Consider the following 15247-nt stretch of genomic DNA (forward strand, 5'->3'; position numbering starts at 1 on the left):
GGGGGTTTTCTTTGAAGTGACTACATCACAATTGCAGCTGCAATGGTAAGTCATTAGGGTCATTGCCACAAGAGACAATCAGCACTTAGATATTTTAATCAAATTATTATTATTATTTTTGGCATTTTTCGCCTGTATTTGACAGGACAGCTGAAGAGTATGGTAGTGTGCACCTTACCAACAAGCTATTTTAGTGCTCCAGAACTTCGATATTTTAGTTTTCCAAGCAACATGGGCCTACTTATGAGTTCCAAAGAGGCCAAATAGTAAGTGTCCGAACTACAATTGCATCAGTTATAAAAACTGCAGAATTCTTTAATATGTCTTGAGTCTCACAAGTCAAGACATATTATGCCAGATGTGGACTGGGCAGCCATTCAATTGGGCAATATTAGGTGTTTGTTATCTTATTTATCCTCCGCGTGTATATTCATATATGTGTGTTTATATTTGTTAAATTGTATGCACATATTGTTTTCATTTTGCAGAACATACACAGACCTATTTGCGCCTATTGTCATCGATGATGATGATGACGAAGTTCTCATTCCTGAAGAAAAAAATGATGTGTCTGCAGAAGAACCTGTGTAAGTCATATAAGCATTAGTACAGAAATAACCAGCACCCAGTTCTATGTAGAAGTACCGCGAAATTGTACAGAGACTGAGTAGTCACTATAAACAAACAAAAAATCACTATATCATGTGAAACGCCATTTTGACTTACTCTTCTTTTTTAATGACAAGGGACTTTTCCACTTTTTTTCTAGGCATACAAGTGTACAGGCTGCTGAAATTATTGTAAATTTGGCGCTTGCCATTGACCACAAGAGTGTCAGCAGGTTCAATGTATCGAGATGTAATGTATGGGATGGAGCTGTCAGAGGATTTCGTCGTGGCACATACTCAGTAAACAATAACATGTTTGTTAAGTTTACTGATGATGCCGGCTCCTTTGAAGAAGGTTTGTCTGTTTTGTAAGATATTTGTAAATAATGTAGTATTGTTTGTAAATCTTGTATTTGTCTTTAACTGTAAAATAGGAGACAAATGCTTCACTTAATGTATTTTAAGTTAATACAGAGTCAAAAGAAATGCAACACAATGTTGATTTTCTCCTTTCAGAAAAAGTGACATCTGTGTCCCTCCAGGAGGTGTTGATGTTTGCAACAGGATTAACATCACTTCCACCTACGGGAATAGAACCTCCGCCATGCATCCAGTTTTTAACAGATTCACCGTTCCCAATGGCAAACACCTGTGCAAATACACTAAAGCTTCCGCTCTTGGAGTCATACAATGTCTTCATGACCAACATGGACTTTGGCATACAGAATGCACCTGTATTTGGATGTTTTTAAACATCCAAATACAGGTGCCAGCTTCATTTTCATTTTTGCCTAGTTTGTTCAAAGGGGACCTATTATGCTTTTCTTTATTATTCATCACAATATAAGATGCTTATAGTGGCCAAAGTTCCCTGGAAATTCCAGCAACATATGTTGATTTTCAATAAATAAAACAAATACCGTTATGATGGTAAAATACTGGTGTGTACAGATGTCAATTGTGTAATTTGTTGTGAATTATTTAGCTTGTGACTTCTGTAGCATTAATACACAGTATCTGCTGTTAACATGGCATACTATACAAGGGAAGTGTCTGTTCTACATGTAGTGTAAATCGTGATATCAGTTCACAGAATAAAATATTTTGTGCTTGCAAGAATTCCAGTTACCAAACCTGAAAATTGAAAGTACCACATTTGAGAATTTTGGTAGATCGTCCTTTTATTAACAATTAAAAACCTTTATGCCACTTATATGTCAGTTCACAATTAAGACTCAGTAGTTCCCAAAATATAATCACTTACAGTCCAGTCAGTAATGTATGTAATGTAAAGCCATCTCCTGCTAAAGCAGAAACATTTTTTCCACATACATGTGGTAAGGGCTTCAGTATAGTCCATATCTATAGCCCAGCTATTTCCTTTAGAGTAATGTACAGTTCTGAGGCTGACTTCCAATCTGCTCGGCTGCTGTAATCCATTTTGTTCCAAAGCCTGTTGTAGATAAACCTGAACGTCTGGGTCACCTCATGAATCAATTGTTTGCCTGGCCTCCGGAAACACATTTAGTTCCCTGTCTTCAACAGCAAATCCACAGTCCCTTAAACCAAACCTGCAAATTCAGACAATTATAGAATTATGAAAAGGTTTTTTAACCAGATTTTAGAAATGTAGTTTGAAATGGCCATTGTTAATAAGATGTGTTTGCTTGTTGATCTACAGAAACGTGAAAGTAAACAAAGGCAGGACAACTAGCCTATTAATTATATTAAATACTATAATTTACAAAATGTACAATAATCCAAATATAGTTACCATAACGAGTGCAGTGCAATTTGTTATAATACAATATTCAGTTTATGATCATTTAACTCTGAGTTGATGTGGATTACCTGTGAGGGAATCCCTCCAGGACATGAGGCAAGTCTGGATGGTCGAACCCTGTGCTTGTTCCAGAGGTCCGTACATTCATCCAGGTCTTTCTGCAGAACATTACTGAAGCAGAATCTCAGTAAGCACTGGTGTTCATGGCAACCGTTGAAGTGTCCAGAGTCTCTTAGGTCTCCAAACAGGTCCATCCAAAACTGAGACCTAGGAATACATTAAATGCAAAGTTGTTGTTGTTTTTTTACACACGAGGAGAAATGTTTAATTGATTGAATAATCTAGAGGGCTGAGATGAGGAATGTTATCAGCATTTTAAAGAGTGGTCTGAAAACAATAATTCATAACAGTGAATATTGAATAATTGATCTGATCACTAGTAATACATAGTTACATACCTTCCTCTTCTGAAAAAGGACCACCAGGACTCGATATGCTGATTCCCTGTTGATGAGCTGTAACTGTGTCTTGACGAGCCTCCATAGTAGTCCGTATGTGCATGGCGGAGGGCACATTGTGTTGCTGCCATTGTCCCATGTTCTGTTCCGAGGTCAGTTCTTAATCTCACTGGGATCACACCAACACTTTTAATATACAATCAATATAATTGTGCGCGATGACAGATGGGTTGTTGTTAGTAGTTCCACAAACAAGCCACATTATTCTCATTGAAAAGCCGTCTGTACATCCTGAGAGGGCCGATCCAAAGGGTTTCTGTTTGTCATAGCCATCTGCATGCCATCTGTAGTTCAGACTCATGGAATGATACGTGCGTCCTCTAAACCTCCGGCGTGTTCTCAAAGCCGTCCCATGTGGACTTATTGTTTCAACAAGCTCATTACTACTTCTCCTTTCACACAGTTTGTGTTTTTGTTGAAGAACTTGCCACATAGTCCGATAGCCGAAGAGTTGCCCTGCAGCTCAGTCTGAACCTCGGCTAGTGGAGAATAGTTCCGTCTGTACAAAGCTGCTTCTTTTAAACGTGTCTTTAGCGTACGGATACTCATATGAATGTTGTGAAAGGTTGACAGCATATCCAATATCACCTCATATGTATGGCCTGCATCAGAATATTCTCTGAGAGTAGAGAGTCTGACTCTCCGGTTTCAAATCAACTCGCAGAAGCAGCGTGCTTTCGGTTAAAAAGACGGACATTGCGTTCGTCTAATCAGCGACGATCCTTGTCGACTGCAGGTACCTACCTTTTCCGGTTTGAGTTAATGTCATTGTGTTTTTTGATTTGTGTTTTTTGATTTGTGTTTGTGTTTTTTGATTTGTGTTTGTGTTTTGCACTTCAGGGCCACCGTACAAACAGAGCCCACCTTTGTCTTTGTAGAGGTCTCTGTGCTCCTTAGCCGTGTGTTAGCTTGCTCTTGTCCACTATTCTTGAGTTAGTGGTGATGTGGTGTCATTCCCGCACAGTCCGTTCACTTCCACATTCACTTCTAGGCGATTCATCTTTGTCTCCAGCACTGCAATTTACTGAAGAAGTTTGTGGTAATCGTCCTTGGAGAAGGGAGGCATCTTGTTGCTGATTAGCTTTAGCTGTGTACAGCGTTTCAAAGTACTGCGGCGCAGGCTTGTGCTCTTGTCAGGCCACAGTCACAGTGTAGCGAAGCAGAGGTTAAAAAATGTTTAAAATATGGCTAAAGACCTCTTGTATCTATCAAAAGATACAGTCCTGAGGATTTGGAAATGTCCAGGACCGGCTGTCGATTAAATTAGGTTTAGAAAAAAGAAGATATCAGCAAAAGAATGTAAGCAAAGCAGAGAGCAAGAAGAAAAGCGTCTGCACTGTAAGAAAGCAGGAAGCAAAGTCCTGACCCCTGGTGTTTAAAGATGCCTAATCCAGACTGGTCTCTTAAAAACTGCATTTGGTTGCCTTGTTTGTCCTGTGTTTTTGTTTTGTTCATACTCTTAAAGTGCTCCTAGGACCTGATCCAGGCTGCTGAGAGGGAAGCTGAAACTAACATTGGGATAATATAAGATATATTGGGTTTTTGATTACTACATTTGGGAAATATGGTACTTTGTTTATTGGTACTGGGTGGGACCAAGTTCTTTAGGGGGAGGGTGTGACGAGGGGAAATTTGGGCATGAATCAAACATGAATCAAGCATCAGAGAAGGTTTGTGACCCTGAATAATCCAGCTCTCTCTGAACGCTCCGTTTTGGTGTGTGTCTCTTTAAATGCAATGAGGATTATGAAGTCAGCCTCTCTTTACTCAAGCAGTGCACAGAGCTGTGGGAGAGAGGTCAGACAGGGGTCAGAGGTGGTATTCATGTTGATTTCTGCACATACAGGCAGAGCAGGAAATGAAAAGCTGGAGAGGAGTGATGTTAACATTAAATGATTGAAGTCAGAGGGGAAAAGAGTCACATGTCAAATCAAACAGGAATCTCAGTCAGACAAAGGGAAGACATTTATACTCCATTCAGAGGAAAATAGATAAAGTAAGAGGGGGGGGGGGGGGACATAAGAGAGGAGGTCGTAATGACCAGGTTAAGAATCAGTCACAGTCATTTAAATAGTACTCTACATATCACTGGAAAACATTCATCCGGTCTTTGTGAGGTATGCAGTCCAGCAGAAACAGTTGAACATGTAGTTACTTGATCGAGACACGTGAGCTCACTGGGAAACAACATGGCGGCGGCGTATGTCTTCATGTAAACACACGCTGGTGCTCGACGATCGTCGTGAGGGAGAAACTGTGCACCTCGGACATCGAGCTTCTGGCTGTCTCCCTTCGCCCTTTCTATCTCCCCAGAGAATTTCCACAGCTTTTTCTCATCCTGGTTTACATCCACCCCTGAGCTAACGCAGCCACAGCCACTGAAAACATCACAAACTTATTAAATAAACTGGAACTCATATCACCGGACTCTCCCAAATTCATCTTGGGTGATTTCAACCATTGCTCTCCTGAAAAAGCACTAAAAGGCTACCAGCAGTACATTACATGCAGCACCCGCCTGGGGAAGACACTGGATATATGCTATGGTTCAGTTCCTAACGCATACAGATCTGTTGCTCTCCCCCCTCTTGGCTCTGCTGACCACCATGCCATCCTGCTTGCCACAGCATATACTCCTGTAATAAAGAGGGTTAAGAAAGTTGTTAAGAACATCAAGCAGTGGACCAACGAAAGCATTCTTACACTACAAGGATGCTTTGAATCCACTGACTAGGATAACCTCTTAGCCCCCTCCAACAACATTAATGAGCATGTGGACACTGTTTCATCGTACATCTCCTTCTGTGTGTACAACATCATCCCCTCCAAAACAGTCACGATCTACCCCAACAATAAACCTTGGATCACCAAAGAGCTGAAGGAGGTCCTCAACAAGAAGAAAAGGGTCTTCTTCACCGGCTCCGAGATGGAGAAAAAGGAGGTAAACAGAGAAGTCAAGCACGCCATAAAAACTGCCAAACTCAAGTACAAGAACAAAGTGGAGGAAAAATTCACACAGGGGAACCTCCGCTCAGCTTGGCAGGGCCTCAAAAACATGGCTGCTGTGAACACTGCTGCTACCAACATCAAAACCATCGAGGTTGCAGGCAGCAGCTCTACTTCTCTCCCCAACGATCTCAACTCATTCTACACCAGATTCGAGATTACAACACCACACAGCTGGAAGAAACAGTGTCCATGCTCAAGCCCAGTGACTCTGCACTCACCTTCAGCAGAGAGGACGTGGTGAGAGCCCTCAGGAGGACAAGGGAGAGCAGCTCACCTGGTCCAGGCAACATCAGTGGCCGCATCCTGAAGCCCTGTGCCGAGCAGCTAGGGGGCGTGTTTCAGACCCTGTTCCAGAGCTCTATGGACAGCAGCACAGTCCCCCAGCTGTGGAAACACTCCACAGTTATCCCCATCCCCAAGAAAAGCCCCGCCAAATCACTGAACGACCTCAGGCCTGTGGCCCTCACGTCTCTGGTGATGAAGGCCATGGAGAGGATCATAAAACAACACATCATCAGAGAAACCGACTCCCAGATGGACCCGATACAATTTGCTTATCGTGCAGGCAGAGGTGTCGATGATGCAAAAACATTCATAATAGACACTGTTCACAAACACCTGGAGCACCCCAACACCTCAGCCAGACTCCTGTTTGCAGACTTCTCCTCTGCATTCAACACCCTGCAGCCTCACATCCTGGCTGACAAACTTTCAACTTGCTTCCATCTGAATGACCAGCTTAGCCTGTGGATATTGGACTTTCTGACCAACAGATCACAGAGAGTTCTGGTCAACAACACCTTCTCCAACCTCCAACACACCTCAACTGGCTCCCCTCAGGGCTGCGTGCTCTCTCCTCTGCTCTTCATCCTCTACACCGATGACTGCAGAACCACACAGCCAAACTGTCACCTGGTGAAGTACGCAGACGACACAGTTCTCCTGTCTCTGCTGTCAGGCCCCTCTCAGCACCATGGACCAGTTCTTCAGGAGTTTGTGGAGTGGTGTGACAGCTCCTGCCTCGAACTGAACGTGAGCAAGACCAAAGTGTAACAATGCTGACATTGGACAACAGCATCTGTCATTTAAATCCTGAGCCAATTGGATGCAGTCTGCAGCCAACAGGCATCTACCCCCATTCCCCAGGTGCACTAATCACCTGATTGAAACCAATCAAGGAGTCAGTCAGAAGGCAGCAGGAGACAGTCATTCCTAAAACAGTCAAGGAGAACTTCTGAAAGAAAAACACTGTGCTTACAACCCTGGACACAAAGCTGGACTTAACTGAGACTTCAAGCCCTTGAGGAGCTGCTGTGCTGCTGCTGCTGAGGAGGAATGTTTCAGGACTGAACACTGGTGAGACGTCCACAATGGAACATTCGATTAAATTGCTGCTCCCCAGTTGAGCAGACGTGTGATTTTGTTACCTGTTTGCCTAAACTGGTCAGGCCATATTGCCGGAGCAAAGAAGATGGCGAGCTAAAGGAGCAACTTCAAAAGACTCATGATTCCCTCAAAAGGCCTCAAGCCTGGCTGTCTGGTTAAAGGGTGTGGTAGGATTTCCCCTCCTTAAATAAACATTTGAATTCGTTGGACATCTGCACACACATAACAAATAACTGCAATACGTGTAATGTGTTTTGGTGCATTGATTTATACGAATAGAATTGGGAATATTTAGCATATGTTGTAAGGAGGGTAAAAAGTGCCCTTAAGAATCTGTTAATTGAAGGCCTATTTTCTTTTATTTAAATTGTGGGATTTTCCTTGATTAAGTTAAAGTGTTTTTTTTTATTTGTTAAAAATTTAACTTTGAAATACCAAACCGGTTATCAACATTCTGTGTTTAATTAATTCTCCACCAGCTCCAAGAGTCTAACCTACATTAGCCTGGTACACCTTAATTTGTTACATCTTGTTTTTTGATAATTTATTATTTCTAAATACATATTTTAAAGTAAATTTTGTATCCTGAGTGTTACAAAAGACATGGTGGTGACCTTCTCCAACAAGCAGAGGGAACTGGCTGCAGCTGCAATCACCACAATCCATGGGAATCCTGTCAAACTAGTAGAGGAGTATAAGTACCTGGGTACCATCTTCGACAGCCTGCTGAAATTCTCCTCCAACACGGAGGAGATTCTCAGGAAATGTCAGCAGCGAAAATATCTCCTAAGGAAGCACAATTCCTTTGGAGTCAGTCAGAACATTCTTCTGACCTTCTCCTACTCCTTCATTGAGAGCATTATTACATTTTCTATAACCTGCTGGTTCCACTCCACCACCCTCCAGAACAGAAACCGCCTGCAGAGCACGGTCACAGTCTGCGCTAAGATCATTGGACTAGACTACCTGTAAGGACTTTGACATCAATCTATGAGCAACAGACAATCAGGCTAGCAGGTCGGATCATGCAGGACCCCTCACACACTCTCTTCCCAGCGTTTGAATGGCTCCCCTTAAGACGCCGGCGCCGGCTCCCCCCCCCCCCCCCCCCCCCCCCAACAGACACCAACACCTCTCACCCATGCAGACTCTCAGCTGTGAACTTTGCTGTTTTTACTTCCTTCCATTTGCCCTGCACCTTAACTGCCTCTGCTTTATCTGGTGTCATGCACTACATCACTTTATTCTATCCTTTCTATTTCAGTATTCATACAGTTCTGGTTTCTTTATTCCTGATGTTTCTTATCCATCATTGCACTACGGTCACTTTATTTATCTAATTTTTACCTTTACAGCTACAGTCACTTTATTTATCTAATTTTTACCTTTACAGCTACGGTCACTTTACTTTATTTATCTCATTTTTACCTTTACAGCTACAGTCACTTTATTTATCTCATTTTTACCTTTACAGTTATATTGTATATATTAGTTCTGTTGTTCCATTATTCACCATGCACCTTGTTCTTATTAACTTATCATTTCGTATTTGCCTACTTGCACATAGTTCTGTATATATATATATTTTTATTTCTCGTTTACTGAACATAGTTCTGTTTACATCTGTTAGTCCGATCACTGTCCACTCATATCTACTCTTTTATATTTCACTGCTCTGTGTGCCTTTGAATTGCCCCCCGGGGACAAATAAAGTTTTTTGAATTGAATATTCCTTACATGTTCCTTCCATGTCAACCGGACATAAAAATATATCCCTAAAAAACGAAATGAGTCAACTCGTTCTACCTTACTTCCATACAATGTCAAACCAATATTCTCCCCAATTTTCTTTCGAGAAAAGAACATGATCTTTGTTTTTTCCACAGAAAATGTAAATCCCCACTTTAATCCCACTTCTCAACTAAACTGATCCCTTTCTCAATTTTATTTAAATAAAATGTATATTCTTTCCTTTTATCCACAATGCTCCATCATCCGCAAACAATGATCTTCCTATATCTGTTGGGATATTATCAAATATATCATTTATCATAATTGAAAATAAAATCGGACTTATCACACTTCCCTGTGGTGTTCCATTCTCTACAACATACTTTTTAGATATTTCATCACCTATTTTAACTTGAATCGATCTCTTGTTCAGAAGATCCATTATCCAATTAAAAATCCTTCCCTTGACTCCCATGAGATGTAACTTAATCAAAAGTCCCTCTATCCAAAGCATATCATGTGCTTTCTCAACATCAAAAAATACTGCAACTACTGTTTCTTTTGTAACCTGAGCTTTACTTACGTCTTCTAAGCTTACCACCGGATCCATAGTTCCTCGCCCTTTTCTAAACCCACTCTGATATTCCGCCATCATCCCTCTTTTCTCTAGATAGTACACCATTCTTTCATTTACCATGCGCTCCATCAGTTTACAAACATGTGATGTTAAGGCGATTGGCCTGTAGTTTGCTGCATTACTTGGATCTTTTCCTGGTTTCCTTATAGGAACAATCACTGCCTCCTTCCAGCTAATTGGCAACCTCCCTTCCTCCCATACTTTATTATACAACATTAACAATCTGCTAAGTGCCTCTGTACTTAAATGCTTTAACATGATATAACATATCTCATCTTTCCCTGGAGCACTCATTCCAGACTTAGCCAATGATTTTGTTCGCTCTCCCATTGTAAAAGTTACACTAATCTCATCCTCAACATGAGTTTTCTTACTCAGTGCTTCAATATTTTCAAATTTTGTTTTGTCCCTGTACCTTTTTGCTTCCTCACTCAGATTATTAGAACTGTTTATTGTAGCAAACGTTTTAACCATTAATTCTGCTTTTTCTTTATTAGTTATTGCACCATCCTTTCCGTCATTTAAAACAGGATAATTCCAATCTCTTCTGTCCCCTCTCATCCTTCTAATCATGACCCAAATGTCTCCTACTGGGGTCTTCCCTATTGTACCACAAAATGTTCTCCACTAAGTTCTTTTTGCTTCTCTTACAGTCCTCCTGACTTCTGCCTGAGATGTTTTGTACTGTATCATATGTTGGAAATTATGAGTTCTTTTCAGTATTTTAAATACCGTTTCTGTTTTTCACTGCTACTTTACACACCTCATTCCACCATGGAACCACTTTCTCCTTTGTTTTTACTTTACTTTTAGGGACTGACAATAGAGAGTAGAATTGTTTGTTTGCTCCAAACGCGATACTAAAACAGGGTTTTATGGTTTAAGTCTGTCAGAGGTGTCGTTGAGTGATGTTTCCATTTCTTTTTGCGTGTTTGCAGTCTCAGCGTGTGTGTTGTATAGCATTTGTATTTTCTGTGAGAGTTCATCTCGCAGCGCTTTGGTACCCGCTTTAGCTTCTTCTCGAAGAGATGACACATCTTTACATATCTCATGCTGCATGTTTTCGATTTGTGTCTTCATTGTCTCTGATGAAGCTGTGAGGACTGAGGTTTCTCTTCATCATCTTCACTCTTCACAGAAACAGGAGTGAAGGGGAACTTGGTGGTATCAGCCTCCTCCAGTTCTTGAAGCTGTTCTTCCTCCTGACTGATCCACAGTTCCTCATGTTCTTCTTTAATGTGTTGGGGCTTAGTGTCCTCCTGGTCCAGAATGTGGCTCCACTCCTGCTGCTCAGGTGGAAGCTCTTCTTTACTCACCAACAGCTGCTGGACATCTGCAGGACACAGTAAACAAACATTAACGGTACTTAAACTGCTTTTTAAATATTAATAAGGGCTGTCAAATGATTTCATTTTTAAAGGCTGAAAATCAATAGTTCACTAGAATTGATCACATTTTAATCATGTTTGGAATTCACTTATTTTGAATTTAAAAAAAGTTTTGGTAACACTATAATAACCATCATCTATAAAGGGTAAATAAGGGTAAATAGATAGTTAATTAACCATTAGTTAATCGTTATTTAATGTTAACAAACAATGATTTGATAGTTAATAATGTTTGCTAATGATTTGTAATGCTATAATTTATGTTATGTTAACAGTTTATTGATGCACACATTATATACACTTTATAAAGTGTTTGTTAATGATGACCAAATGATTTATAAACCTTTAAGAGATGGTTTATAAAACATCTATAAACATTACAGAGACACATGGACCAGATATTTGTTCATGGTTTGTAAATATTTTATAAAGCGTCTATTAACATTATTTGGATGTTATTATAAAGTTGGAACTGAAGATTGTAATACCTTAATAATACTTTGTAAAGCATCTATAAATATTTTTTAGATAATTAATATTTCATCAATGATTAATAATTGGTTTATAAACCATCTACAATCATTATCTGGATGGTTATTGTAAAGTTGCAGCTGATGTTTATAATACTTTGTAAATGGTTAATAAATAATGTGTAGAGCATCTATAAACATTATTTGGATGGTTATTATAAAGTTGGAACTGATGTTTATAAAACTTTAATTGCTTTATAAATGGTTTATAAACCATTCATCAACATTATGTGAATGACTTAAGTTACAACTGTGTTAATATTACTTTGTAAATGCATAATTGCTTTGTAAAACAAACAAATATTTGAGTGACTGTAACGGTTGCAGCTGATGTTCAAAATAGTTACTTTTTTAAAAGCATTATACAGTTTACGCTTTTTTGTGAACTCCATTACGTGTTTCATAGATGACCAACAGAAGATACATTTTTTGCGCATCAAAAACTGAAAACACAAAATTGTTATATTTTACGAACCTTTAAGTTAATGTTGACTAGTAGCATTGCACCACAAATAAACAGCTTGGGATATGAGAACAGATCAGTAGTAAAATCTTTATTACAAGATAACATCTTAAAAGAACATTGAGGTACTTGGAAAAACGTTGTATCCGTGCATTTGATAAATAAAATAAATAAAAAATACTGCTTGCTAACAATGAATTATTCTTGCCAGAACAATATTAACAATTCCTGCCTAAGAGCAGAAATATATAAATTATATTCTGTTATGATAAACAGTGGCTCATTCCACTATACATTGCACGGCCCTTTTTGCATAACAGTACAACATCACGCCAGACAATTATTTCTGCTCCCTCTTGTTGTATGGTATCAGCATACCCAGCGCTTTGTTTTTAGCTACGTTGGCCTTGACTTCTGCATCATATTGAACGATGTCTTCAGATCTGCTGACAAACTCAGCTATCTCATCCCTGTTGGTGTATCCTGCCAGTATTTCTTGAAATTTCTCTGAGGAAATTATGGCAAGCTCTGGGATTGGACATAACCGTAAGCTGTCACACCAGCATGTGCACACACTTCCCCCAACTTCATTCCATTATTGTATGCCCTCAAAACCTTCTTGTATCAGTTTATTACATAAAGATGAACTGAATGATCAATGAATTTTACAACTTATATTTTATATTTCCCACTGAGACGATGCAATATGCATTGTTGGTCTGTGATAAGAAAATAAAATGCAGTTAACAATGTAGAGATTTGATTTGATTAAACTATATACATTAACTTACATGACAGCACAGCTGATAATTCCATATTCCATATCCAATTGCACTTCTACAGCTGTGACTGGTCTCTTAAATGGCAGGGCTACAGACTAACTTTTTGCATTGGTTGCACTGGTGCGCCCTTTTTTTAGGTGCACCCAAATTTTTCATTGCATCGCCTTTAACGCCATAAGGTCAACTTTTTATCTCTCTCTATAACTTTCATATAATGTGAATGATTTTTAAACAAGAATAGGGTGTAGAGCAGGGGTGTCAAAGTCCTATTGGGTCGGGGGCCAGATTTGTCCAAATGAGACCTCAAGTGGGCCGGGCTTCGGGTATTTTAGTAGTAGGCATTATAAAATGATAACATGTTTCCAAACCAACAGACATGAATTGATCCTTCAGCGTTGATCACAGCAGTCTGCTCAGCTCCGTGTGGAGTTCAACTTCATCAACTAAGTAAACTCAGTTAAACGACTTTTGATATGAGTCTGGCAGTCCGTTCTTCTACGCGTCCACACTATCGTAACTCTGTCTCTGACTTTTTATGCGCCATGAATCTGTGCCCAATTCGAGGAAGCATTTTAGCTCTGCTCCGGGGTTAAACCAGCGGACCTCTGTTTGATCGGACAGCCTGTGCGTGATATCGTTTTTGGATAAGAGTGGAATGTTCAGTAATAGTTATATTTTTACGGTCTGATGAAAGCTGGTGATAAAGTCGCAACAGCGGTCTACTGCACTTAGAAGTGATGTCGCGCTGAAACTTTTAGGTGATCAACATGTTCACCGCTGGGTGACCTAAAAATTAACCATCTGTAAATAAAATCAGTCATTATGAATTTTAATTTACTGTTTTTACAATAACCAGAGGTAAAATAAGTCTATCATCAGGCTCAAAGCCGGTGTCCGCAACCTACACTTAGTCTGGATGTGTGGACCGAGGGATGGTCTCTCAGTAGTGGGGATGGATGGAATGACAGTAGTAGGGCTGGTTGTAACAGTAGGCTTAGTTTTCTTGATGAAAAAACGTTCAATGTTTCTACCACTCTTCATTTTCCCTCGTTTATTTTCTTTTTCCGTTTCAGTTAGGCTACTCTGGCACTCAGTTTGCTTGCAATTTTTAAACACACACAACTTACAGCAGTGAACAGGACCACAGCCAATCAGAGGCAAAGACCCGCCCGAGCTTTGTCTCTTATTGGTTTAGACTACGATATGATCCTACCATGAGTGTGAGTTCGGTCACAGGAGAACACAGAGATGATGCGCTTGCGAAAGAAATCTATGTTTTCACCCGGGCAGCGTCAGGTGTACCAATGCACCTAGAATAAATGTTAGTCGCACTCTTTTTTGGCACAAATTTTGGTCGCATGTACTCTGGAGCCCTGAATGGATAGATTCTTGTATGGTGTATAGTTATGTAGTTTTGGTTGTAGTGTAGTGAGAAAGAAAAAGGTTCGCCAAATGAGTCTTCATATGCCAATTCATTACACATCAACCAATTCTAATTTTTAAACTAACATTTACAACCCTAAACACAAATGTTACACAATGTCAATTAAACAGCGACTCTTCTTCATGACTCACCTCTTCTACCAAGTGATGTCCTCCATTTTGCCACCTTCTTTTTCTTATGTCTTCTTTTCATTTTGTCGCAGCTCTTTTTTTGGTCCTTCTTGAGATGCTTCTTTTTGTACCATTTTCTTTTCTTCTCATCCTCTGAAGAAGATGAAGAGGAGGAGGTAGATGAAGAGGAGGAGGTGGTAGAAGAAGGTGATTCAGATGATAATGCACTTTTTTCAGACTCCGTGACCACAGCACTAGCCTGGGCTAAAAAAAGAGAAAATACCATTAACAACAACAAAAAACAGACATTATATGGGCTGCTCAAGTAGGGTTGGGTATTGTTTGCATTTTATTGATTCTGGTTCCAATTCTGCTTATTGAATCCAGTTCTTAATGAATCTCTGATATGATACTAATATTTTTGGTGGGGGAGAAAATGTAATATCAAGAATGAAAATGCTTTAATTCTTAGCTATTTACTTTTACCCCAAAAGAAGCTACGCTTTCAGATCACCACCACGGTGATATTACCACAGAATCTGACCCAGTAGTCTCAATTTGGGGCTCCTGAGGCATGGTAATACTGGAAAATGCAATGAGCGTGTTTCACAAGAGGAACGATAACGTCAACACATTTCACTAACCTTAACATGAATTGCTAATATTATAAACTCTGCAGAGGTACTCTCACGTCATGAGCAGGATGAGCCAGAGTGTGCAGCAGGTTGCAAATTTCAAACACTAGATGGCAGCACAATGACACTTAACTACTTAGTTTCTGCTGCGTACTTTCAAATGAAATTGAAACAATAACGAAGATTTCTAGGCTTCATTACACTGAAGGCATATAGACATGTT

This window comes from Labrus mixtus, chromosome 1 (genome assembly GCF_963584025.1).
Source record: "Labrus mixtus chromosome 1, fLabMix1.1, whole genome shotgun sequence".
NCBI lineage: Eukaryota > Metazoa > Chordata > Actinopteri > Labriformes > Labridae > Labrus > Labrus mixtus.